General features: G+C 40.9%; 1 long non-coding RNA gene across 1 annotated transcript in view; it reads left to right on the top strand.

The window, feature by feature from the left end:
• Positions 1–22,766, top strand: part of LOC120882046 — a 1,026,567-nt gene that overhangs the window by 436,530 nt on the left and 567,271 nt on the right. Inside the window, exon 2 of the long non-coding RNA XR_005725409.1 lies at positions 21,766–21,773. This is a non-coding gene — a long non-coding RNA (uncharacterized LOC120882046). The remainder of the gene's footprint in view (positions 1–21,765; positions 21,774–22,766) is intronic.

Raw genomic sequence — 22,766 nt, 5'->3', positions numbered from 1 at the left:
GAAGTCACAAATTCAGAAATTATTCCAACAGGAAGATCACCCAGCCCAACTCTTTGCTAATCTACTACCTATTAAGTTCCTATTAGGTGCCAGACATGGCAGTAAAGTATCTCATTTAGCTTTCACAATTACTTTTGGCTTCTCCAGTGGCTCAGGGAGAAGGCAATGGCACCCAACTCCATTACTCTTGCCTGGAAAATCCCATGCCTCGTAGGCTGCAGCCCATGGGTTTGCTAAGAGCTGGACACGACTGAGCAACTTCACTTTCACTTTTCACTTTCATGCATTGGAGAAGGAAATGGCAACCCACTCCAGTATTCTTGCCTAGATAATCCCAGGGATGGGGGAGCCTGGTGGGCTGCTGTCTATGGGGTCGCACAAAGCCAGACACGACTGAAGCAGCTTAGCAGCAGCAGCAGTGGCTCAGTGGGAAAGAATCAGCCTGCAAATACAAGAGACATGGGTTTGATCCCTGGGTCAGGAAGATGCCCTGGAGAAGGAATGGCAACCCCCCCCCACCACCAGTATTCCTGTCTGGGAAATCTCATGGACAGAGGAGCTTGACAGTCTACAGTCCATGGGGTCACAAAAGAGTCAGATACGACTTAGTGAATAAACAACAGCAACAAAATAACCTTTACAGATAGGAAAATCGAGGCCCAGTGTGTAGAAAAGGATTTGCCTAGCATCTCACAGTGAATCAATAGTGAGGCAATAGGTGTTATTGACGCTATGGGCCCACAGTAGTAGAAATGGATTTCACTCACCTGCTACCCAGAATCAACTCCTATGCCCAAGAGAACACTTCAGTAAGATGGGTCTCAGATGTTGAAGAATGGAGCCTGAGGCCATTGCTTAGACTCAAGTAAAGCTTACTGTCTCAAAAAATAGAAGGCAGTCCCCTCTAGAAGTAGACATTCTTAGGATTGAATCCCAGCTCTGTTACTTATAGTCATGTGAATTTGAACAAATTGCTCCTACTCTCAATTTTACTCTCTGTGAGAGGATTATAGCATCTGCTTTGGGTAAGTGACATGGAACTGGTGATCAGTGTGTTGTGAATGAGATGAATGGGTATGAAATCATTTAACCTCATGTCTAGCACTCTGTTTAAATACTCAGGGAATGAGTTTTCTTACTCATCAGCCTTTGATTGGACCAGCTCCATTCCTGCTAGGGCTGACTGCCTTGGTATTTTATGATCATTCTCTACTTTTTGATCAGTATTTCCAGCTTGCCCATAAGAACAGTCCAGTCCTGGTTTCACTCATCTAACTCCAGGCTTCCTCAAGGCTTAATATTACCTCCCCACACCAGGAACATTTGACAGCTGGGCACACATGGTTGGACAAATATACACAAAGCTCTGAAAAGAAATGAATCTGAACCAAAGCAGTTGATTGCTAAGGAATAGGTTTGGAGAGACTTTGGCCTTCTCCTCTGCTATAATCTCCATTAACCTTTATGACTCCCTAAATATTCCTTGTGGTTGTGCTCAGTCATGTCCAACTCTTGGTGAACCCATGGATTGTAGCCCTCCAGGCTCCTCTTTCCATGGACTTTTCCAGGCAAGAATACTGGAGTGGGTTGCCATTCCCTTCTCCACCAAATACTCATAGACTGTGTATAAAATCAATATACTTGGCCATACAAATGCCTCCCCCAATTTTCATTTATGTGAAGATTCTGCAACAACCACCCTCAGGGAGGAGTGAGTATGGCTCAAAACTTAGGAGTGAGTATGGCTCAAAACTTACCACCCATTTTCCCCTCCTTCACTACATCTAGAACCCTACTATTATCTGCTGACTATGGCATTGTCCCTGACAAGCAGTTTCTAAATAAACTCAGTACTACCTGCAGAGGAACTCAGACAAGAAACTATGGGCTAGATCTGTAACACTCAGAACAAGGGAGCATGCTCTGTATATAAAAGTATATGCAAAGCAGAGTGTATAAGGGCACCAGGAGGACTAAGGCCCTGCTCTCACCAGGACCAATATTTCTTGGGATCAAGGTAGGAACAAAGAGAGTTGGCATGGAGCCAATCTAGTATATTCCAAATCCAGGTGCCAGTTATGCCAGGAAAGAGGTACTGTTAGGCGTGGAATTGTGGGAAACTAGCTCATCTTGATTTGAGGTTGCAGAATTAGAATGCTGGTATAAAGCATTTAATGCCCAGTTTTCCAAGTTAGAGAGGCTGATCCTAAGAAAGAAATATATTCCTAAACCTCCTCCCCCTTTTGACACTTCATGCACCTTCTCACCCTCAAGTGTGGGCTCATTCCTGGAATTTATCACCTCACAAATTGGTCAGACTTCATCTGGAGGACTGTATCAAGCTCTAAGTGTGTATGCATGTGTGCAAGCTCTAGGCATCACACTTTAATAGGAAGACAACAAAAGAGGGGCATGTACAGCGAAGACGGAGAAAGAGAGATCCCAAGGCTCATGAAGAGCAATTTAAAGAAATGGGATTGTTTGGCTTGAAGAAGAGAAGATTCATGTGGTATGATATTTTGGAAGATTTCTGAAGGGATTCTCATGGGGTAAAGAGAGCAATTCTGGCAAGCCCAAGTTGACAGGAAATACACCTATGGCTGGAACCCACAGGGAGCCAAATTTCAGTTGAATGAAATGAATAATTATCTATTTCTCAGAGCAGTCCCTGGAAAAAATGAACCATGTTTATAGGTGATGGTCTATCACTAAGTGTTCAACTAGAGGATAATCAGTTCAGTTCAGTTAAGTCACTCAGTCGTGTCCGACTTTTTGTGACCCCATGGACTGCAGCATGCCAGGCCTCCCTGTCCACCATCAACTCCTAGGGCTTACTCAAACTCATGTCCATTGAGTCAGTGATGCCACCCAACCATCTCATCCTCTGTCATCCCCTTCTCCTCCCACCTTCAATCTTTCACATCATCATGGTCTTTTCCAGGGAATCAGCTCTTTGCATCAGGTGGCCAAAGTATTGGAGTTTCAGCTTCAGCATCAGTCTTTCCAATGGCTATTCAGGACTGATTTCCTTTAGAATGGACTGGTTGGATCTCCTTGCTGACCAAGGGACTCTCAAGAGTCTTCTCCAACACCACAGTTCAAAAGCATCAATTCTTTGGCACTCAGCTTTCTTTATAATCCAACTCTCACATCCATACATGACTACTGGACAAACCATAGCTTTGACTAGAGGACTTTTGACTAGTGGATAATATATACTTTTTCAAATATCCAACAATCCTGAAATTCTTAGGTTTCTGTGATCATAGAGCTACTCAAAGTTGGAGCCAGAGCTTGGAATGCATAAGTTCTGAAGTCTGCTGTTGCACTTTTGACCTCAGAGCCTGTCTCTTGATCAGGGTGGGAACACAGTGAAGTCCCAAGCTCTGGGAAAAGTAGTGATACTGCCTAAGGAGGATTGTATCCCCATTCTCCCAAACCCCAGTCTCATTTCAGAAACTTCTACTACCATTATCTCCATCATGCTGTGAGTGCCTCTGGACTCCTAGGAATACTCAAAAGAAAGAGTCATAGGAAACTGAGTTCAGGGTATCTTTGAGACTCGCTGATGACTTTCTCTTTAGCCTACTTGATTTCCTTTCAACAGTAACCATTTCAGAGTATGTGCTTCTGTGGACTGTGGTATAGTATTGGGAGGTACTAATTTCCCTGGTGTAAGCTGGCCTGCAGGCTAGCCAAGCACCTACACTTTCCTCAGGGAAGAAGACTTGCCTCATGTGCACCAATAGCTTAAGAAGCTTCAGCTTTCCCTCATTTTATTCAACATATAATTTTCTTGCTTTTGACAGGAAAGAAAAATAGGAGGAGGGGAATTAAAAGAGAAAACAACCAAGAAAGGGCTGAAGGAGAGGGTGTAGGGAGCACTAAAACCACTGCTATGTAACCAGCCAACAGTGATACTGCAAGTTTATGGGCTTTGGTTGCCATGGAGATGGTTACGTAACTCCAGCTGGTGGTGAAATTTCATACTGCTTGTGGTGGCGAACAATATTTCAGTCACTTAGGGCTACTTTTAAAGAGAACAAATAAAGTAGCTGAGGGGCCCTTTGTCTTGCAGTCTACAACCCGCACTGAGTTTCAGTCCCACACGCCAGTCATTTTCCAGGTTTTTGTGTGTAGAAAATGTTCCCAATTATTCTCTGAGTAGAGCTGGGTACTTACTCCTCTCTTTGGCCCAAAATGGCTAGGAATGAGGCTTGAAGCAAAGGAAAAAAAAAAAAGTAAAAGGTCCCCTTACTGGAGTGAAAGGTCTATGTGGAAAATTTCTGCTTGGAAAACTTGTGTTTTTGGAAAATCATGAATTGAGGGGAGGGCATTTATCACTAGGACAGTATCCAGAAGGGCTAGGTATGTCCTCTGTATTTAATCTCTCTCTCTCTCTCTCTCACACACACACACACACACACACACTTGAACCCATATGTACAATGACATGAAGTCTCATTTGTCTTTCCAAACAGATTCAGATGAAAGCATGTATATTCACATTAACAATGCTTTACTGAAAAAATACACCATTAGATTGCACACACAATTTATTTACACACAAATACACATTTGTTTGAACATACACATTCATTTGGGGCTTCCCAGTTGGTGCTAGTGGTAAAGAATCTTCCTGCCAATGCTAGACATACCAGTTCAATTCCTGGGTCAGGAAGCTCCCCTGGAGAAGGGCTAGGCTACCCACTCCAGTATTCTTGGGCCTCCCTGATGGCTCAGATGGTAAAGAAATCACCTGCAATGGGGGTAGATCTGGGTTAGATCCCTGGGTTGGGAAGATCCCCTGGAGGAGTGAATGACAACCAGTATTCTTGCCTGGAGAATCCCCATGGACTGAGGATCCTGATGGGCTACAGTCCATGGGGTCACAAAGGACAGCAAAGCATCAGACACGACCGAGAAACTAAGCACAGCACAGCACATCCCTATTGGACACATGAACTAAAGGACACAGAGAAAAAAGTGACCCATGTTCACGTTGCAGTTAATATGCACAGATTTGAACCTGGACCTTTTGATGACAAATTCAGTGCTATTGCCCCTGTGACTGTCTGCCACCACAGTAGAGTAGAGACATTTTGGGTGAAAACATTCTGCATGAGGAATTGAAACTGTAAACCTGTGCTTCTGAGAACTATCTGGGAAGTTGAGGTTATGCTTTAGGTGATGTCTCTGTCCCCTTTTGTATCTCATGTAGCAATGAGGTAAATAGAGGTAATTCCATTTACCCATATCAGAATATCCCACTCACTTGGTACCACTTGTGTCTCCTTAATCCTCCAGTCATCTCCTACCCTGCCTTGTTGGTCTGGCCAGTGAGCAATGCCGACCTCTGTTTTATGCATTCATCTTTCTTTGTTATTTATAGAGTGACAACAGCTTGACTGCATCATACACAGAGGAGCAAGAGACCCAGAACCAGCTCTGAAGCTAGAATAATTCAGCCACACTGCTTATACTCCAGATAAATGAATAGGAAAATAGTATTTCAGGATCAATTTGGTTTTTAGGACAAAGCTTTCTAGAAAGGTTCTGAAGCACTGGAGTTCTGAAGTCAAATTTCTCTGCCAGAATATTTCTGATTTCAAAAGCTTCTGAGACTAGAAAGTTCTAGATTGGTTGTTGGAGCATGAAGTCTCTGAAGTCAGAGTATTGGGATCTGAAAGTATGTAAGAATGGAGATAATGAAAAAATAGAATAGACTTCATAACAGGGGAAAAGTGGTGTGTTGAATTCCATTCATCAAATTTCTGGCTGGCTTTCTTTTGCCTCTCCCTTTCTACTCTTCACACTCCTCCAATCTGCTCTCTGGCCCAGGATGCTGACTGGTATACTAACAAGTTTAAGTGCTCTCTCTGGTTTCCAGTTGTGCTTGGTTAAGGGGAAATCTGGCAGAATATTAGAGGGAAGGAGAAAAATCAGAGTCAGAGTCTTTATTCTTCCAGCTCCCTCCCTTCAGTGTCACCTTGAGTTGTACTTTTCAGTTGAAGATAACAGCTCCTCTCCTGACAATTCTCACCAAAGACACTTACTTTCCAAATTTCAGTAACTCCCTCCTCTCACTCTTTCAGACTTAAGAGTGGTGACAAGGCCCCACAGTGAGTACTGTACCAGGCCTTGAGGTTTCCCTATACCACACTCATACCTTTGTAAACAGTTTTTTTTATTCAAACCTCTCCATATTCTCCTAATTTGTGTGCACCTACTATTTCCTTCTGGGACTAAAGTACAAAGAAAATCTATGGGAAATAGTTATGTTATAGTCCATCTCAGATCCAGTTAGGGAGAAGAGAGACCAGGGTTGATTTTCTGGTGCTGCTCAGGGTGCCCTAAAATGTCCCGTCCTTCTTACCTTGGGGACCCTCTCACATAGGTCCTCAAGTGGTACTCATGATATTTGCCTGAGGGCCCTTCTAAGCCACAAATCCATTTCAAGAAGGCAGTTCAGTTCAGTCACTCATTTGTGTCCAAATCTTTGTGACTTCATGGACTGCAGCATGCCAGGCCTCCCTGTCTATCACCAACTCCTGGAGCTTGCTCAAACTCATGGAGTTTGGTGATGCCAAAGTCCATGGAGTTGGTAATGCCATCCAAACATCTCATCCTCTGTCATCCCCTTCTCCTTCTGTCTTCAATCTTTCCCAGCATCATGGTCTTTTCCAATGAGTCAGCTCTTCGCATCAGGTGGCCAAAGTATTGGAGTTTCAGCTTCAGCATCAGTCCTTCTAATGAATATTCAGGACTGATTTCCTTTAGGATTGACTAGTTTGATCTCCTTGTAGTACAAGGGACTCTCAAGAGTCTTCTCCAATACCACAGTTCAAAAGCATCAATTCTTTGGTGCTCAGCTTGTTTCATGGTCCAACCTCACATCCATACATGACTGCTGGAAAAACCATTGCTTTGACTAGATGGATCTTTGTCAGCAAAGTAATGTCTCTACTTTTTAATATGTTGTCTTACTTCCAAGGAGCACGTGCGTTTTAATTTCATGGCTTTAGTCACCATCTGCACTGATTTTGGAGCCCGAGAAAATAAAGTCTGTTTCCATTGTTTCTCCATCTATTTGCCATGAAGTTATGGGACCAGATGCCATGATCTTCGTTTTTTGAGTGTTGAATGTTGAGAACCCCATGAGCATTATGAAAAGGCAAGAGGGAAGAGCCCCATCCATTGTAGAAGTATGTCATTTTCTATTATTTCAATTTGCTTCCCAGTTCAAAGCCTAAGGCCTGAATCCCAAATTAGAAGAGACATGTGCTTTTTTCCTACCAGCCCTAGGAATTTTCCAGAAAAAATCATTGATGGCATTTCACAGGCTACTTGAGAGACACATGATGTTCAAAATGGGACATGCAGTAAAGACAAAGGATAGACTTTCTGTTCTAACAGTCAATATTTCCATTGCTTGAGGCTGCCCATGTTGATTGGTGTTGCCCTCCTAGTGTCAGAAAGACAGAAACAGACCCTGAGAAGGAGGGAGATTCACTTGACAAAGTTTAGACAGCAAGTCAAGGATGCAATCTGATGAGGACTCAGGAACTCTTGATTCCTTAAGCTGGCTACACCATTCCCAGTTAGAATTTATGACTCTCAATTTCCCTTTCTCATTCTTGTCCTTAAAAGTATGGTTTGTGGGGATGGGAGTCATTTTCTTAGACTTACTTAGTATCTGACAATCCACCAATGTTCCTGGATTGTTTCTTCTCTGTAGAATATTAAGAAGGGTGGTTTTAGTTTATCTAAGCCTCTTCTCTATTCCCAGGTATCCCAGTTTTTCTTATCACCATAAACATAAGAACATCTTATTTAGATCCCCATCTAACAATCCCACACCTCAAGACTATTTAGATAAAAAGTTATCAAATTTTGTTCTCCTAAGGTTATTCAGGGGCTACCATGGGGGTATAAAGGTTTATATTAATAACAGTTAGGACTGCAGGGCAGAATCTCCTTCTTACACACTGCTGTCTCTACCATCCTTGTCATTCTTACTATCCTCAGTCCACAAGAGCAATTCTGCTGTTTTTTCTGCTTTATGTACCAAGTTTTGATTTATGGTTAAATTTTGGGGAAAAAACTAACTGCTGCCTAAAGCAATTAGAAAACCACTGATTTATTCCAACTTCTTAATTATATAGGTGAGAAAACAAAGGCTCAGAGAGGAAAACAAATTTGTTCAAGATCACACAGTAAATCATTCAGTAGCACACTTCCAGATGTTCAAGCTGGATTTAGAAAAGGCAGAGGAACCAGAGATCAAATTGTGAACATCCATTGGATCATCAAAAAAGTAACAGAGTTTCAGAAAAACATTTACTTCTGCTTTATTGACTATGCCAAAGACTTTGACTGTGTGGATCACACACACACACAAATGGAAAATTCCTCAAGAGATGGGAATACCAGACCACCTGAACTGCCTCCTGAGAAATCTGTATGCAGGTCACGAAGCAACAGTTAGAACTGGACATGGAACAACAGACAGGTTCCAAATCGGGAAAGGAGTACATCAAAGCTGTATATTGTCACCCTGCTTATTTAAATTATATGCAGAGTACATCATGAGAAATACTGGACTGGATGAAGCACAAGCTGGAATCAAGATTGCCAGGAGAATTATCAATAACCTCAGATATGCAGATGACATCACCCTTATAGCAGAAAGCAAGAAGAACTAAAGAGCCTCTTGATGAAAGTGAAAAAGGAGAGTGAAAAAGTTGGCTTAAAACTCAACATTCAGAAAACTAAGATCATGGAGTCTGGCCCCATTACTTCATGGGAAATAGATGGGGAAACAGTGGAAACAGTGACAGATTTTATTTTGAGGGGCTCCAAAATCACTGCAGATGATGATTGCAGCCATGATTTTAAAAGACACTTGCTGCTTGAAAGAAAAATTTTGACCAGCCTAGACAGCCTTGGACTCTGTGTGAGAAGGTGAGGGGAGGATGATTTGAGAGAATAGCATTGAAACATGCATATTACCATATGTGAAATAGGTAGCCAGTCCAGGTTTGATGCATGAGACAGGGTACTCAGAGCTGGTGCACTGGGATGACCCTGAGGGATGGGATGGGGAAAGAGGTGGGAGGGGGGTTCAGGATGGGGAATACATGTGCACCCATGGCTGATTCATGTCAATGTATGGCTAAAACCACCACAATATTGTAAAGTAATTACCCTCCAATTAAAATAAATAAATTAATTGTAAAAAAATAAAAGAAAAAAGCAGAGATATTGCTTTGCCAACAAAAGTCCACCTAGACAAAGCTATGGTTTTTCCAGTAGTCATGTATGGATGTGAGACTTGGACTATGAAGAAAGCCAAAGAATTGATGCTTTTGAACTGTGGTGTTGGGGAAGACTCTTGAGATTCCCTTGGACTGCAAGGAAATCCAACCAGTCCATCCTAAAGAAATAAGTCCTGAGTAGTCATTGGAAGGACTGATGCTGAAACTGAAACTCCGATACTTTGGCCACCTGATACAAAGAACTGACTCATTTGAAAAGACCCCTAAACTGGGAATTATTGAAGGTGGGAGGAGAAGGGAATGAGATTGTTGGATGGCTTCACCGACACAATGGACATGAGTTTGAGTAAACTCTGGGAGTTGGTGATGGACGGGGAGGCCTGGCGTGCTGCAGTCCATGGGGTCACAAAGAGTTGGACACGACTGAGCGACTGAACTGAAATGAGCACATTTAATCAGGTAAGGACTAATGAAGATCCTTGCTGCATGACCTCAACCCAATTATCATTGGGTTGGCATTACCCTCCTTCCCAGCAGCCTTGGAGTGGATAGTGGGAGAAACCAACACATTAGTCCTTGAGAATATGACTGTGAAAGGGGTGCTACTGTTTGGGTGCTCATGGTGCCTGCAGAGATGAGTTCCCCTCCCCACCAGCCCCTCCCCATGGATAGTTGCTTGCTATGCTTAGGACTGAATTGGACAAGACTGCTGTCTCTGGCCCGGCAGCCACTCTTTCTACACTCAAGGTCCTTAGTCCATTAAAGAGGTTTCTACCCAATCAAATATATTTTCAACTTGGAACACAAGCTTTAACCTACAGAGTGACAGCTAGAGAAATGATGCTGACTATGTTCCAAGGCAGAGAGGGATTTTGGCTATAATTAATAAGAAAGTGGAAGCTGCAGCTGTGTTTGGAGTAAAGTTCATTGAGGAATTCTTACAGATGATGCTCCATTGCCAGAGCATTACACAACATTGCACTTTTCACACGCCTAAAGTTATTGGACACAAAGGTAAAAGGGAAAAGTTGAAGCAGTGGGTACTTGCAGCCCTGAGACAAAATGGCTCTGGTCTCTGGTCTGGACAGGCCCTGACATGAAAGAATGGGAGTTTCAAATTGTTGCTTGCTCCACTCGAGTCTAGCATTACCAGATATCTGATGTAGCAATAAGGGGTAGCAACCTTTAAAGTTAGGCTATTTGGTTCAAATTTTGGCTCTATCATTTATTGTCTGTATGCTTTGGGAAAGTTATTGAACCTTTCTATACCTCAGTTGTTCTATATGTAAAATAGGGGTAATAACCTACATCACAGGGTAGTTGCAAGGATTAAATGAGATGGTATATGTAAAACACATAGGTCACTGTCTAGAGCTATATTATAGTAAGCTAACTCTATGTAAAATTCAACTATTATTACTACTTCCCCAGACCTTGGACCCAACTCAGAGTCTTGAGTGCAAGGACTGAAACAAGTTACAATCTATTTAAGAAGCAAATGCTACAGAAACAGTTTCTGAGAGGGAGTGGAAGACAAAAATAAGAAAATTATTATTTATCTCTTTTTAAAATTTTTTTATTAGTTTTATTTAAATTTTATTTATTTTTTTAAAATTTATTTATTTTTGGGGGCTAATTACTTTAAATATTGTATTGGTTTTGCCATACATTGACATGAATCTGCCATGGGTGTACATGTGTTCCCCATCCTGAATCCCCCTCCCACCTCCCTCCCCATCCCATCCCTCTGGGTCCTCCCAGTGCACCAGCCCCAAGCACCCTGTCTCATACATCGAACCTGGACTGGTGATTAGTTTCACATACGATAATATACATGTTTCAATGCCATTCTCCCAAATCACCCCACCCTTACCTTCTCCCACAGAGTCCAAAAGACTGTTCTATACATCTGTGTCTCTTTTGCTGTTTCACATACAGAGTTATCATTACCATCTTTCTAAATTCCATATATATACATTAGTATACTGTATTGGTGTTTTTCTTTCTGGCTTACTTCACTCTGTATAATAGGCTCTGGTCTCATCCACCTCATTAGACTGATTCAAATGTATTTTTTTAATGGCTGAGTAATATTCCATTGTGTATATGTATCACAGCTTTCTTATCCATTTGTCTGCTGATGGACATCTAAGTTGCTTCCATGTCCTGGCTATTATAAACAGTGCTGCGATGAACATTGGGGTATGTGTGTCTCTTTCAATTCTGGTTTCCTCAGTGTGTATGCCCAGCAGTGCGATTGCTGGGTCATATGGCAGTCTTATTTCCAGTTTTTTAAGAAATCTCCACACTGTTCTCCATAGTGGTTGTAAGTAGATTGCATTACCACCAACCGTCTAAGAGGGTTCCCCTTTCTCCACACCCTCTCCAGCATTTATTGCTTGTAGACTTTTGGATAGCAGCCATTCTGACTGGTGTTAAATGGTACCTCATTGTGGTTTTGATTTTCATATCTCTGATGAAGACTCTTGAGAGTTCCTTGGACTGCAAGGAGGTCCAACCAGTCCATCCTAAAGGAGATCAATCCTGGGTGTTCATTGGAAGGACTGAGGCTAAAGCTGAAACTCCAATACTTTGGCCACCTCATGTGAAGAGTTGACTCATTGGAAAAGACCCTGATGCTGGGAAGGATTGGGGGCAGGAGTAAAAAGGGACGACAGAGAATGAGATGGCTGGATGGCATCACCAATGATAGAGATAAGTTTGGTGAATTCTGGGAGTTGGTGATGTACAGGGAGGCCTGGCATGCTGTGATTCATGGGGTCACAAAGTGTCGGACATGACTGAGTGACTGAACTGAACTGAATTGAATAATGAGTGATGTTGAGCATCTTTTCATGTTCTGTATGTCTTCTTTGGAGAAATGTCTGTTTAGTTCTTTGGCTTATTTTTAGATTGGGTCCTTTATTTTTCTGGAATTGAACTACAGGAGTTGCTTGTATATTTTTGAGATTAATTCTTTGTCAGTTGCTTCATTTGCTATTATTTTCTCCCATTTTGAAGGCCTTCTTTTCACCTTGCTTATAGTTTCCTTTGTTCTGCAAAAGCTTTTAATTTTAATTAGGTAGCATTTGTTTATTTTTGCTTTTATTTCCAATATTCTGGGAGGTGGGTGATAGAGGATCCTGCTATGGTTTATGTCGGTGAGTGTTTTGCCTATGTCTTTCCCTAGGAGTTTTATAGTTTCTAGCCTTATTTTGGAGAAGGCATTGGCAACCCACTCCAGTATTCTTGCCTGGAAAATCCCATGGACGGAGGAACTTTCACTTTTCACTTTCATGCACTGGAGAAGGAAATGGCAACCCACACCAGTGTTCTTGCCTGGAGAATCCCAGCGAGTGCAGAGCCTGGTGGGCTACCATCTATGGGGTCACGCAGAGTTGGACACGACTGAAGTGACTTAGCAGCAGCAGCAGCCTTATGTTTACATCTTTAATCCATTTTCAGCTTATTTTTCTGTATAGTGTTAGAAAGTGTTCTAGTTTCATTTTTTTACAAGTCGTTGACCAGTTTTGCCAGCACCACTTGTTAAAGAGATTGTATTTTCTCCATTGTATATTCTTGCCTCCTTTGTTGAACATAACACGACCATAGGTGCATGGATTTATCTCTGGGCTTTCTATTTTGTTCCATTGATCTATATTTCTGTCTTTGTGCCAGTACCATACTATCTTGATGACTGTGGCTTTGTAGTAGAGCCTGAAGTCAGGCAGGTTGATTCTTCCAGTTCCATTCTTCTTTCTCAAGATTGCTTTGGCTATTCGAGGCTTTTTGTATCTCCATACAAGTTGTGAAATTATTTGATCTAGTTATGTGAAAAAATACTGTTGGTAGCTTGGTAGGGATTGCATTGAATCTGTAGATTTCTTTGGGTAGTATACTCATTTTCACTATATTGATTATTCCAATCCATAGTGCCCTCTTTGATTTCTTTCACCAGTGTTTTATAGTTTTCTATATATAGGTCTTTAGTTTCTTTAGGTAGATATATTCCTAAGTTTTTTATGCTTTTCATTGCAATGGTGAATGGAGTTGTTTCCTTAATTTATCTTTCTGTTTTCTCATTGTTAGTGTATAGGAATGCAAGGGATTTCTGTGTGTTGATTTTATATCCTGTAACTTTACTATATTCATTAATTAGCTCTAGTACTTTTCTGGTGGAGTCTCTAGGGTTTTCTATGTAGAGGATCATGTCATGTGCAAACAGTGAGAGTTTTACTTCTTTTCCAATCTGGATTTCTTTTATTTCTTTTTCTGCTCTGATTTCTGTGGCCAAAACTTCTAAAACTATGTTGAATAGTAGTGGTGAGAGTGGGCACCCTTGTCTTGTTCCTGACTTTAGGGGAAATGCTTTCAATTTTTCAACTTGAGAATAATGTTTGCTGTGGGTTTCTCATATATAGCTTTTATTATGTTGAGATATGTTCCTTCTAGGCCTGCTTTCTGGAGGTTTTTTTTTTATCATAAATGGATGTTGAATTTTGGCAAAGTCTTTCTCTGCATCTTTTGAGATAATCATATGGTTTTTATTTTTCGATTTGTTAATGTGGTGTATTACATTGATTGATTTGCAGATATTGTAGAATCCTTGCATCCCTGGGATAAAGCCCACTTGATCATGATGTATGATCTCTTTAATATGTTGTTGGATTCTGTATGCTAGAATTTTCTTAAGGACTTTTGCATCTATGTTCATCAGTGATATTGGCCTGTAGTTTTCTTTTATTGTGGCATCTTTGTCAGGTTTTGGTATTAGGGTGATGGTGGCCTCATAAAATGAGTTTGGAAGTTTACCTTCCTCTGCAATTTTCTGGAAGAGTTTGAGTAGGATAAGTGTTAGCTCTTCTCTAAACTTTTGGTAGAATTCATCTGTGAAGCCATCTGGTCCTGGGTTTTTGTTTGCTGGAAGATTTATGATTACAGTTTCAATTCCCATGCTTGTGATGGGTCTGTTAAGATTTTCCATTTCTTCCTGGTTCAGTTTTGGAAAGTTGTACTTTTCTAAGAATTTGTCCATTTCTTCCAAATTTTCTGTTTTATTGGCATATAGTTGCTGATAGTAGTCTTTTATGATCCTTTGTATTTTTGTGTTGTCTGTTGTGATCTCTCCATTTTCATTTCTAATTTTGTTGATTTGAGTTTTTTCCCTTTGTTTCTTGATGAGTCTGGCTAATGGTTTGTCAGCTTTGTTTACCTTCTCAAAGAACCAGCTTTTGGGTTTGTTGATTTTTGCTATGGTCTCTTTTGCATTTATTTCTGACCTAATTTTTAAGATTTCTTTCCTTCTACTAACCCTGGGGTTCTTCATTTCTTCCTTTTCTAGTTGCTTTAGGTTTTGAGTTAGGTTATTTATTTGACTTTTTTCTTGTTTCTTGAGGTAAGCTTGTATTGCTATGAACCTTCACCTTAGCACTGCTTTTATAGTGTCCCATAGGTTTTGGATTGTTGTGTATTCATTTTCATTCGTTTCTATGAATATTTTGATTTTTTTTTATTTCTTCTGTGATTTGTTGGTTATTCAGCAGCGTGTTGTTCAGCCTCCATATGTTGTAATTTTTAATAGTTTTTCTCCTGTAATTGAGATCTAATCTTACTGCATTGTGGTCAAAAAAGATGCTTGGAATGATTTCAATTTTTTTGAATTTACCAAGGCTAGACTTATGGCCCAGAATTTGATCTATCGTGGAGAAAGTTCCATGTGCACTTGAGAAAAAGGTGAAATTCATTTTTGGGGGGTTAAATGTCCTATAGATATCAATTAGGTTTAACTGGGTCTATTGTATCATTTAAAGTTTGTGTTTCCTTGTTAATTTTCTGTTTAGTTGATCTATCCATAGGTGTGAGTGAGGTATTAAAGTCTCCCACTATTATTGTCTTATTGTTAATTTCCCCTTTCATACTTGTTAGCATTTGTCTTACATATTCCAGTTCTCCTATGTCATGTGCATGTATATTTATAATCGTTATATCTTCTTCTTGGATTGATCCTCTGATCATTATGTAGTGTCCTTCTTTGTCTTTTTTCACAGTCTTTGTTTTAAAGTCTATTTTATCTGATATGAGTATTGCTACTCCTGCTTTCTTTTGGTCTCTGTTTGGGTGGAATATCTTTTTCCAGCCCTCCACTTTCAGTCTGAATGTGTCCCTTGTTTCAAGGTGGGTCTCTTGTAGACAGCATATATAGGGGTCTTGTTTTTGTATCCATTCAGCCAGCCTTTGTCTTTTGGTTGGGACATTCAACCCATTTACGTTTAAGGTAATTATTGATAAGTATGATCCTGTTGCCATTTACTTTATTGTTTTGGGTTCAAGTTTATACACCCTTTCTATATTTCCTGTCTAGGGAAGATCCTTTAGAATTTGTTGGAGAGCTGGTTTGGTGGTGCTGAATTCTCTCAGCTTTTGCTTGTCTGTAAAGCTGTTGATTTCCCCTTCAAATTTGAATGAGATCCTTGCTGGGTACAGTAATCTGGGCTGTATGTTATTTTCTTTTATCACTTTAAGTATGTCTTGCCATTCCCTTCTGGCCTGAAGTGCTTCTATTGAAAGATCAGCTGTTATCCTTATGGGAATCCCCTTGTGAGTTATTTCTTGTTTTTCCCTTGCTGCTTTTAATATTTGTTCTTTGTGTTTGCTCTTTGTTAATTTGGTTAATATGTGTCTTGGGGTGTTTCACTTTGGGTTTATCCTGTTTGGGACTCTCTGGGTTTCTTGGACTTGGGTGACTATTTCCTTCCCCATTTTAGGGAAGTTTTCAAATGCTATCTCCTCAAGTATTTTCTCATGGTCTTTCTTTTTTTCTTCTTCTTCTGGGACTCCTATGACTTGAATTTTGGGGCGTTTAACATTGTCCCAGAGATCTCTGAGGTTGTCCTCCTTTCTTTTAATTCTCTCTTTTTTTTAAAATTTTCTTCTGATTCATTTATTTCTACCATTCTATCCTCTACCTCACTAATCCTATCTTCTGCCTCTGTTATTCTAATGTTGGTTCCCTCCAGAGTGTTTTTGATCTCATTTTATATTATATTATTCATTTTATATTATATAATAAATTAGTCATTATATATTGACTCTTTTTTATTTCTTTGAGGTTCTTGTTAAACATTTCTTTCATCTTCTTGATCTTTGTCTCCAGGCTATTTATATGTAACTCCATTTTGTTTTCAAGATTTTGGATCATTTTCACTATCATTATTCGGAATTCTTTATCAGGTAAATTCTCTATCTCTTCCTCTTTTGTTTGTTTTGGTGGACACTTATCCTGGCCTTTCCATATTCTGGCAGTTTGTGGTTCTTCTTTATTATGGAGGTTCCTCACTGTGGGTGGAGTTGTACGGGTGGCTTGTCAAGGTTTCCTGGTTAGGGAAGCTTGTGTCGGTGTTCTGGTGGGTGGAGCTGGATTTCTTCTTTCTGGAGTACACTTTATTTTTTTGGGCTCCAAAATCACTGCAGATGGTGATTGCAGCCATGAAATTAAAAGACGCTTACTCCTTGGAAGAAAAGTTATGACCAACCTAGATAGCATATTCAAAAGCAGAGACATTACTTGGCTGACTAAGGTCCATCTAGTCAAGGCTATGGTTTTTCCAGTGGTCATGTATGGATGTGAGAGTTGGACTGTGAAGAAGGCTGAGCACCGAAGAATTGATGCTTTTGAACTGTGGTGTTGGAGAAGACTCTTGAGAGTCCCTTGGACTGCAAGGAGATCCAACCAGTCCATTCTGAAGGAGATCAACCCTGGGATTTCTTTGGAAGGAATGATGCTAAAGCTGAAACTCCAGTACTTTGGCCACCTCATGCGAAGAGTTGACTCATTGGAAAAGACTCTGATATTGGGAGGAATTAGGGACAGGAGGAGAAGGGGACGACAGAGGATGAGATGGCTGGATGGCATCACTGACTCGATGGATGTGGGTCTGAGTGAACTCCAGGAGTTGGTAATGGACAGGGAGGCCTGGTGTGCTGCGATTCATGGGGTTGCAAGGAGTCGGACACAATTGAGTGACTGAACTGAACTGAACTATCTTGTTCCTTTAGCAGCTGGGTATTTCTCTGCCTTTTCATCTTGTTTATATTGCTGTGTTTGGGGCAGCATTTCTGTATTCTGGCAGTTTGTGGTTCTTCTTTATTATGGAGGTTCCTCACTGTGGGTGGGGTTGTATGTGTCTTGTCAAGGTTTCCTGGTTAGGGAAGCTTGTGTTGGTGTTCTGGTGGGTGGAGCTGGATTTCTTCTTTCTGGAGTGCACTGAAGTGTTCAGTAATGAGCTTTGAGATGTCAATGGGTTTGGTGTGACTTTGGTCAGCCTGTATATTCAAGCTCAGGGCCATGTTTCTTTGTTGCTGAATTTGCATGGTATGTCTTTCTCTGGAACTTGTTGGCCCTTGGGTGGTGCTTGGATTCAGTGTAAGTATTGATGTGTTTGATGAGCTCCTATTGATTAATGTTCCCTGGAGTCAGGAGTTCTCTGGTGTTCTCAGGATTTGGACTTAAGTCTCCTGCTTCTGGTTTCAATCGTATTCTTACAGTAGCCTCAAGACTTCTCCATCTATATAGCACTGATGATAAAACATCTAGGTTAATGATGAAAAGTTTCTCCACAGTGAGGAACTCCTGGAGAGGTACAGAGAGTTACATGGAGAAAAGAAGAGGGAGCAGGGAGATAGAGGTGACCAGGAGGAGAAGAGGGGGAATCAAAAGGGGAGAGAGCAAGCTAGCCAGTAATCACTTCCCTATGTGCTCTCCACAGTCTGGACCCCTCAGAAATGTTCACGGAGTTACGCAGAGAAGAGAAGAGGAGGAAGGAGAGAGAGGTGGCCAGGAGGATAAAAGGGGGAATCAAAAGGAGAGAGACAGATCCAGCCAGTGATCAGTTTCCTAAGTGTTCTTCACAGCCCAGAGCACACAAAGAGATTCCCAGAGTTGGGTAGAGAAGAGAAGGGGGAGGGAGGAGATAGAGGTGACCTGGTGGAGAAAAAGGAGAGTTCAAAGGGGCAGAGAGCAATCCAGCCAGTAATCTCACTCCCTTGGGTTCTTAAAAGTACAAAATTGATAACAAATACCAAAAAGCAAAGATTAAAATCTACAGTAAAGGTTATATTCTCAAAAATACAATATTAATTTAAAAAGTCACAAAAATTATAATATATATATATATATGAAGTTTGCTTTAAAAATAGGGTCTTTTTTGCAAAGTAATAATAAGTTATAAAAATGAAAGTTAAAGGAGTAGTAGAGGACTTAAAATTTAAAAAAATAAAAAATGTAAAACAATTATAATAGTAAAAATATATCTAGGACTTTGTCTGGTTTTGTTGTGGACAGTGTGGGATCAGTTCATTTTCAGATAGTTCCTTGATCCAGCTTACACTTCTCAAGATCTATAGGCCCATTCCTATGTAGTTGGTGCTAACTACAGGGTTTCAACCTATTGCAACTGTCACTTCCAAGGCGGTTCCCTCTGTTTATTTTAGCTTCTGTTTGCTGGCCTCTTCAGTGTCTAATTTCCACCCTGACACAAGGGGGCGGTGGTGGCCACTTTTTTTAGGCTCACTTGTTCAGTCGTGCTGTGGGGAGGGAGGAACGCTGCTAATAAATATCACTGGCGTCTGTGAGGAGTGCTCCCAGTGTCTCTGCCACACTGGGTTTGCCCCCACTCATGGCTTGTGTGCTTTCCCAGTCTACACTGCTCAGGCTCTAGGTTGCTCTGCCGGGAACTGTCTGAGGCTGGCCCTGGGGTGAGTGCACTTCCCAGGTCTAAGCTGCTCAGGTTCAGGTTCTCGGGTACTCCACAAAGGCACAGACTTGATTGAGTCTGCATTTTGTGCCCTTCCCCAGTCTGAGTAGCTCAGGTTACCAGGTGCTTGGTGAGCTGTGACGTATTGCCTCCCCTGTCCCATCCACTTGGTTTTCTGGGTGTACAATGGGCGTGCCTTCTCAGATGTGCTGTGTGTCTCTTCTGGGGAGCTGATCTCTGGCTAGATGGTGGATGTCAACCATCCAGAATCCCAAGGAGTCTTGGTTAGCAATGAAGCCTGCTTGCAGTTTGGTAAAGGGTGCCTCTCTGGGGCTGGGATTGCCCCCCGGGATGGGCTGATCCACAGCTGGCTAGCTCTGCTCAGTCCTTTGTTCTGTGAGTGGGCCTGGCAGTGTTTCAGGTTAGGGCTTTGCATGAGATAGCTGTTATTTATCTCTTATCCCCACTCTGTGGCAGATATTTTATGCTAACATCAAAATTATGCCATTGAATTCTCAAGACATATTTGTAAACTATGTATTATATAACCTTTTTCATATGAAGAAATTGTGGCTGATAAAAGTTTAATAAATTTCTAAAGCTTACCTGGAATCAAGAGTCAAACCCACATGTCTATTTGCCAAGTCCCATGCACGTTACTTCTACTTATGGCCAGGTGTATCTGATGGGAAACTCAGATGACAGAATTGACATTGGAAATACAAAAGCAATGAATTAGAGGTAGTACCATTTTGGCTCTGCCTCAAACAAATTGGGACATTTTCAAAGCAAAAGGAAAGTTATGGGAAGCCCTTGCATACTGTTTTAGCATCTCTACTGTTCTTGCCTTTCCAAATGGAATCTGATGACCGTGCCTATTTCCTCCTTCTCTGTTTTCTAAATACTCAGGATGGAAGACACTGGGATAGTCTATCAGTTATGACATTTCTGGAGAGCACTTGTGTACCATGGGCTCAGGACATTCTCAAGTGTTAGAACCAATTCCTCTGAAACTTCATTTGTCAATTGATAATCACACAAAATCCCAGATAAAGGGAATTGGAGTAAAGTCAGAAAAAATGTTGGAGGATATAAAACCACTGGAGCTAAGGCTGTGGCAGAATAAAGTCTGTAGTTCCTTCTATCTCTTGATCATTCTACCCTGAAACACTACTTCTGGGTATGGGAAAACCCAGGGCTGGTTATCCATCTTTGCCTGTGACATGAAATATGCATTTTGCTTCTAATAGTGAATAAATAGGGTCAAGAGAAGTAGACATATTACTCTTTCTTTGTATGTCAGTGTTAGCTCTCAGGCTGGAAGAAGAAAATGTGAACTCAGCTGGTAGAAGCAACTGTAAACTAGGAAGCAGTTTTCTAGTTTGGGAACAGGGTGACAGAGACATGGATAATGAGGAAATTGTCATTCAAGCAGAAAGACTTTGGCTAGCTCACCAAGGAGTTAAGTGAAACTCACAGTAGGCACTAATATCAACATATACACATAGTAGCACACTGGAGAAACAGGAAAGAATAACATTGAGCAAGCAAGGAGAGAATTTCAGCTGACTGATAAAGCAGAACAACTTCATACATCAAACATGGCAATAGTAAACTTTTGGAGATGATTAGGTGTGAGTGGAGGGTGGTCATGGTCTTCAGAGGGACAAAAGGTCAGGATAAGAAAAAAGATGGTACTGGACTCAGGCTACAATTCCTTCACCAGCTTCCAAGTCCAAAGAGCCTTAGCGTGCCCAGTTTGCTATTGGCATTCAGCAAAGGATATTTATTACTAGGCTCATAAGATGAGACAGGCAGGAGTCATGAATCTTGGCAGGAAAACAAGACCAAAAGATTTGCTTTGACTAAAAGTCGTATAACTGGAAAGGTTTATTGCTGAACTGATTATGTAAGAGCAGTATTTAAGATAAAGATTTGAAACCCTTAGGCAGATTTGCAAAGAGAGTTGGGGAAAGGGCTGAATGTATTAATAGGCCATTTAAGAACTGCATGCCTTTTAAACCTAGTTTCAGACTATAAAGGGGGAAGGCAGTGGGGCATGATAAAGGACACTAATTTGGAGTCAGAAGACCTGGAATCAGTCTTTCCCTTCTCTGTATGTATGCATCACATACATACTGGGTGGTGAAGAAGGAACAGGAGTTAGATTTAGGAATCATTAAGAGGCCTTTTATATCTGACACCTTAGGTTTTAGAGTAACCCTACTTTCAACACCCAGGTGTTTGACTCCCTATAACCTCCAGAACCCTCAAAAAGACCTAACTGGATCAATTCTCCAGGTGGGCATTCCTCCATTCAACCCTTCTCCCTTGGTCATATCCAGTTTCTCTTGGCCTAACCCAGTAGTTTTCCACTCTGGCAGTACTCACACAGGAAACTTTAAAAAGGCCAAGGCTCAGGCCCCATTCCAGAGACTCGGACTTAAAAGCTCCTCTGATGATTCCCATGTACAGCCAGGGTAAAGAACCACTGACTTAGACAAACTCTCTGGTGGGCTTAATGTAAACAGCCTTAACTTCCTCAATCTTGATTTCTTGCCTCATTTGTTATTATCTTCACATTTACTCTGTGGCCCTTTGATCACTCACAAACCATACAATTCTAATGCATTTTCTACCCATGGCTTATTGTTTTAACAATGATCAGTTCTTGAAACTAAGTCTCCTAACCCCTCCACCAGGTGCAGATCCACTTTTAGGACTCTTATCTCTAGGCACTTAGGTAATTAATGTTAAATTAGTTGGCATTTGTTGATTCACAGCTTTGTAAAATACCTCATTCATGTATAATGTATTAATTTGGATTTTGGGCTATTTGGCACAGGGTTGAACTTACATTCATCTCTAATTATCTAAACCTATTTAATTATTCATTAATTATTTATTTTAAGGATCTTTATAGAAACATAATTTACATACCATATAATTCATTCATCTAAAGTATATAATTCAGTGCTTTTAAAACATATTTGCAGATATGTACAACCATCACCATAGTAAATTTTAGAACATTTTCATCATCTCGAGGAGAAATCCTATACCCTTTAACTATTGCCCACTTAGCACCTGCACCTCAACTTACATCCCTAAGCAACTACTAATCTACTTTCTGTCTCTATAGATTTCCCTATTTTAGAGTTTCATATGAATGAAATTATATAGTATGAGATCTTTTGTGACTGATTTCTTTCACAACATAATGTTTTCAAGAGATATCTATATTATAACGTGTTAGTGCTTTATTCATTTTTATGGCTGAATAATGCACCTAGATAGCATATTGAAAAGCAGAGACATTACTTTGGCAACAAAGGTCCATCTAGTCAAGGCTATGGTTTTTCCTGTGGTCATGTATGGATGTGAGAGTTGGACTATGAAGAAAGCTGAGTGCTGAAGAATTGATGCTTTTGAACTGTGGTGTTGGAGAAGACTCTTGAGAGTCCCTTGGACTGCAAGGAGATCCAACCAGTTCATTCTGAAGGAAATCAGCCCTGGGATTTCTTTAGAGGGAATGATACTAAAGCTGAGACTCCAGTACTTTGGCCACCTCATGTGGAGAGTTGACTCATTGGAAAAGACTCTGATGCTGGGAGGGATTGAGGGCAGGGGGAGAAGGGGACGACAGAGGATGAGATGGCTGGCTGGCATCATGGACTCAATAGACGTGAGTCTGAGTGAACTCTGGGAGTTGGTGATGGACAAGGAGGCCTGGCGT

The sequence above is a fragment of the Oryx dammah genome, unplaced genomic scaffold (genome assembly GCF_014754425.2).
Source record: "Oryx dammah isolate SB20612 unplaced genomic scaffold, SCBI_Odam_1.1 HiC_scaffold_23, whole genome shotgun sequence".
Taxonomy (NCBI): domain Eukaryota; kingdom Metazoa; phylum Chordata; class Mammalia; order Artiodactyla; family Bovidae; genus Oryx; species Oryx dammah.
This window is presented reverse-complemented; position numbering and strand designations above follow the sequence as displayed.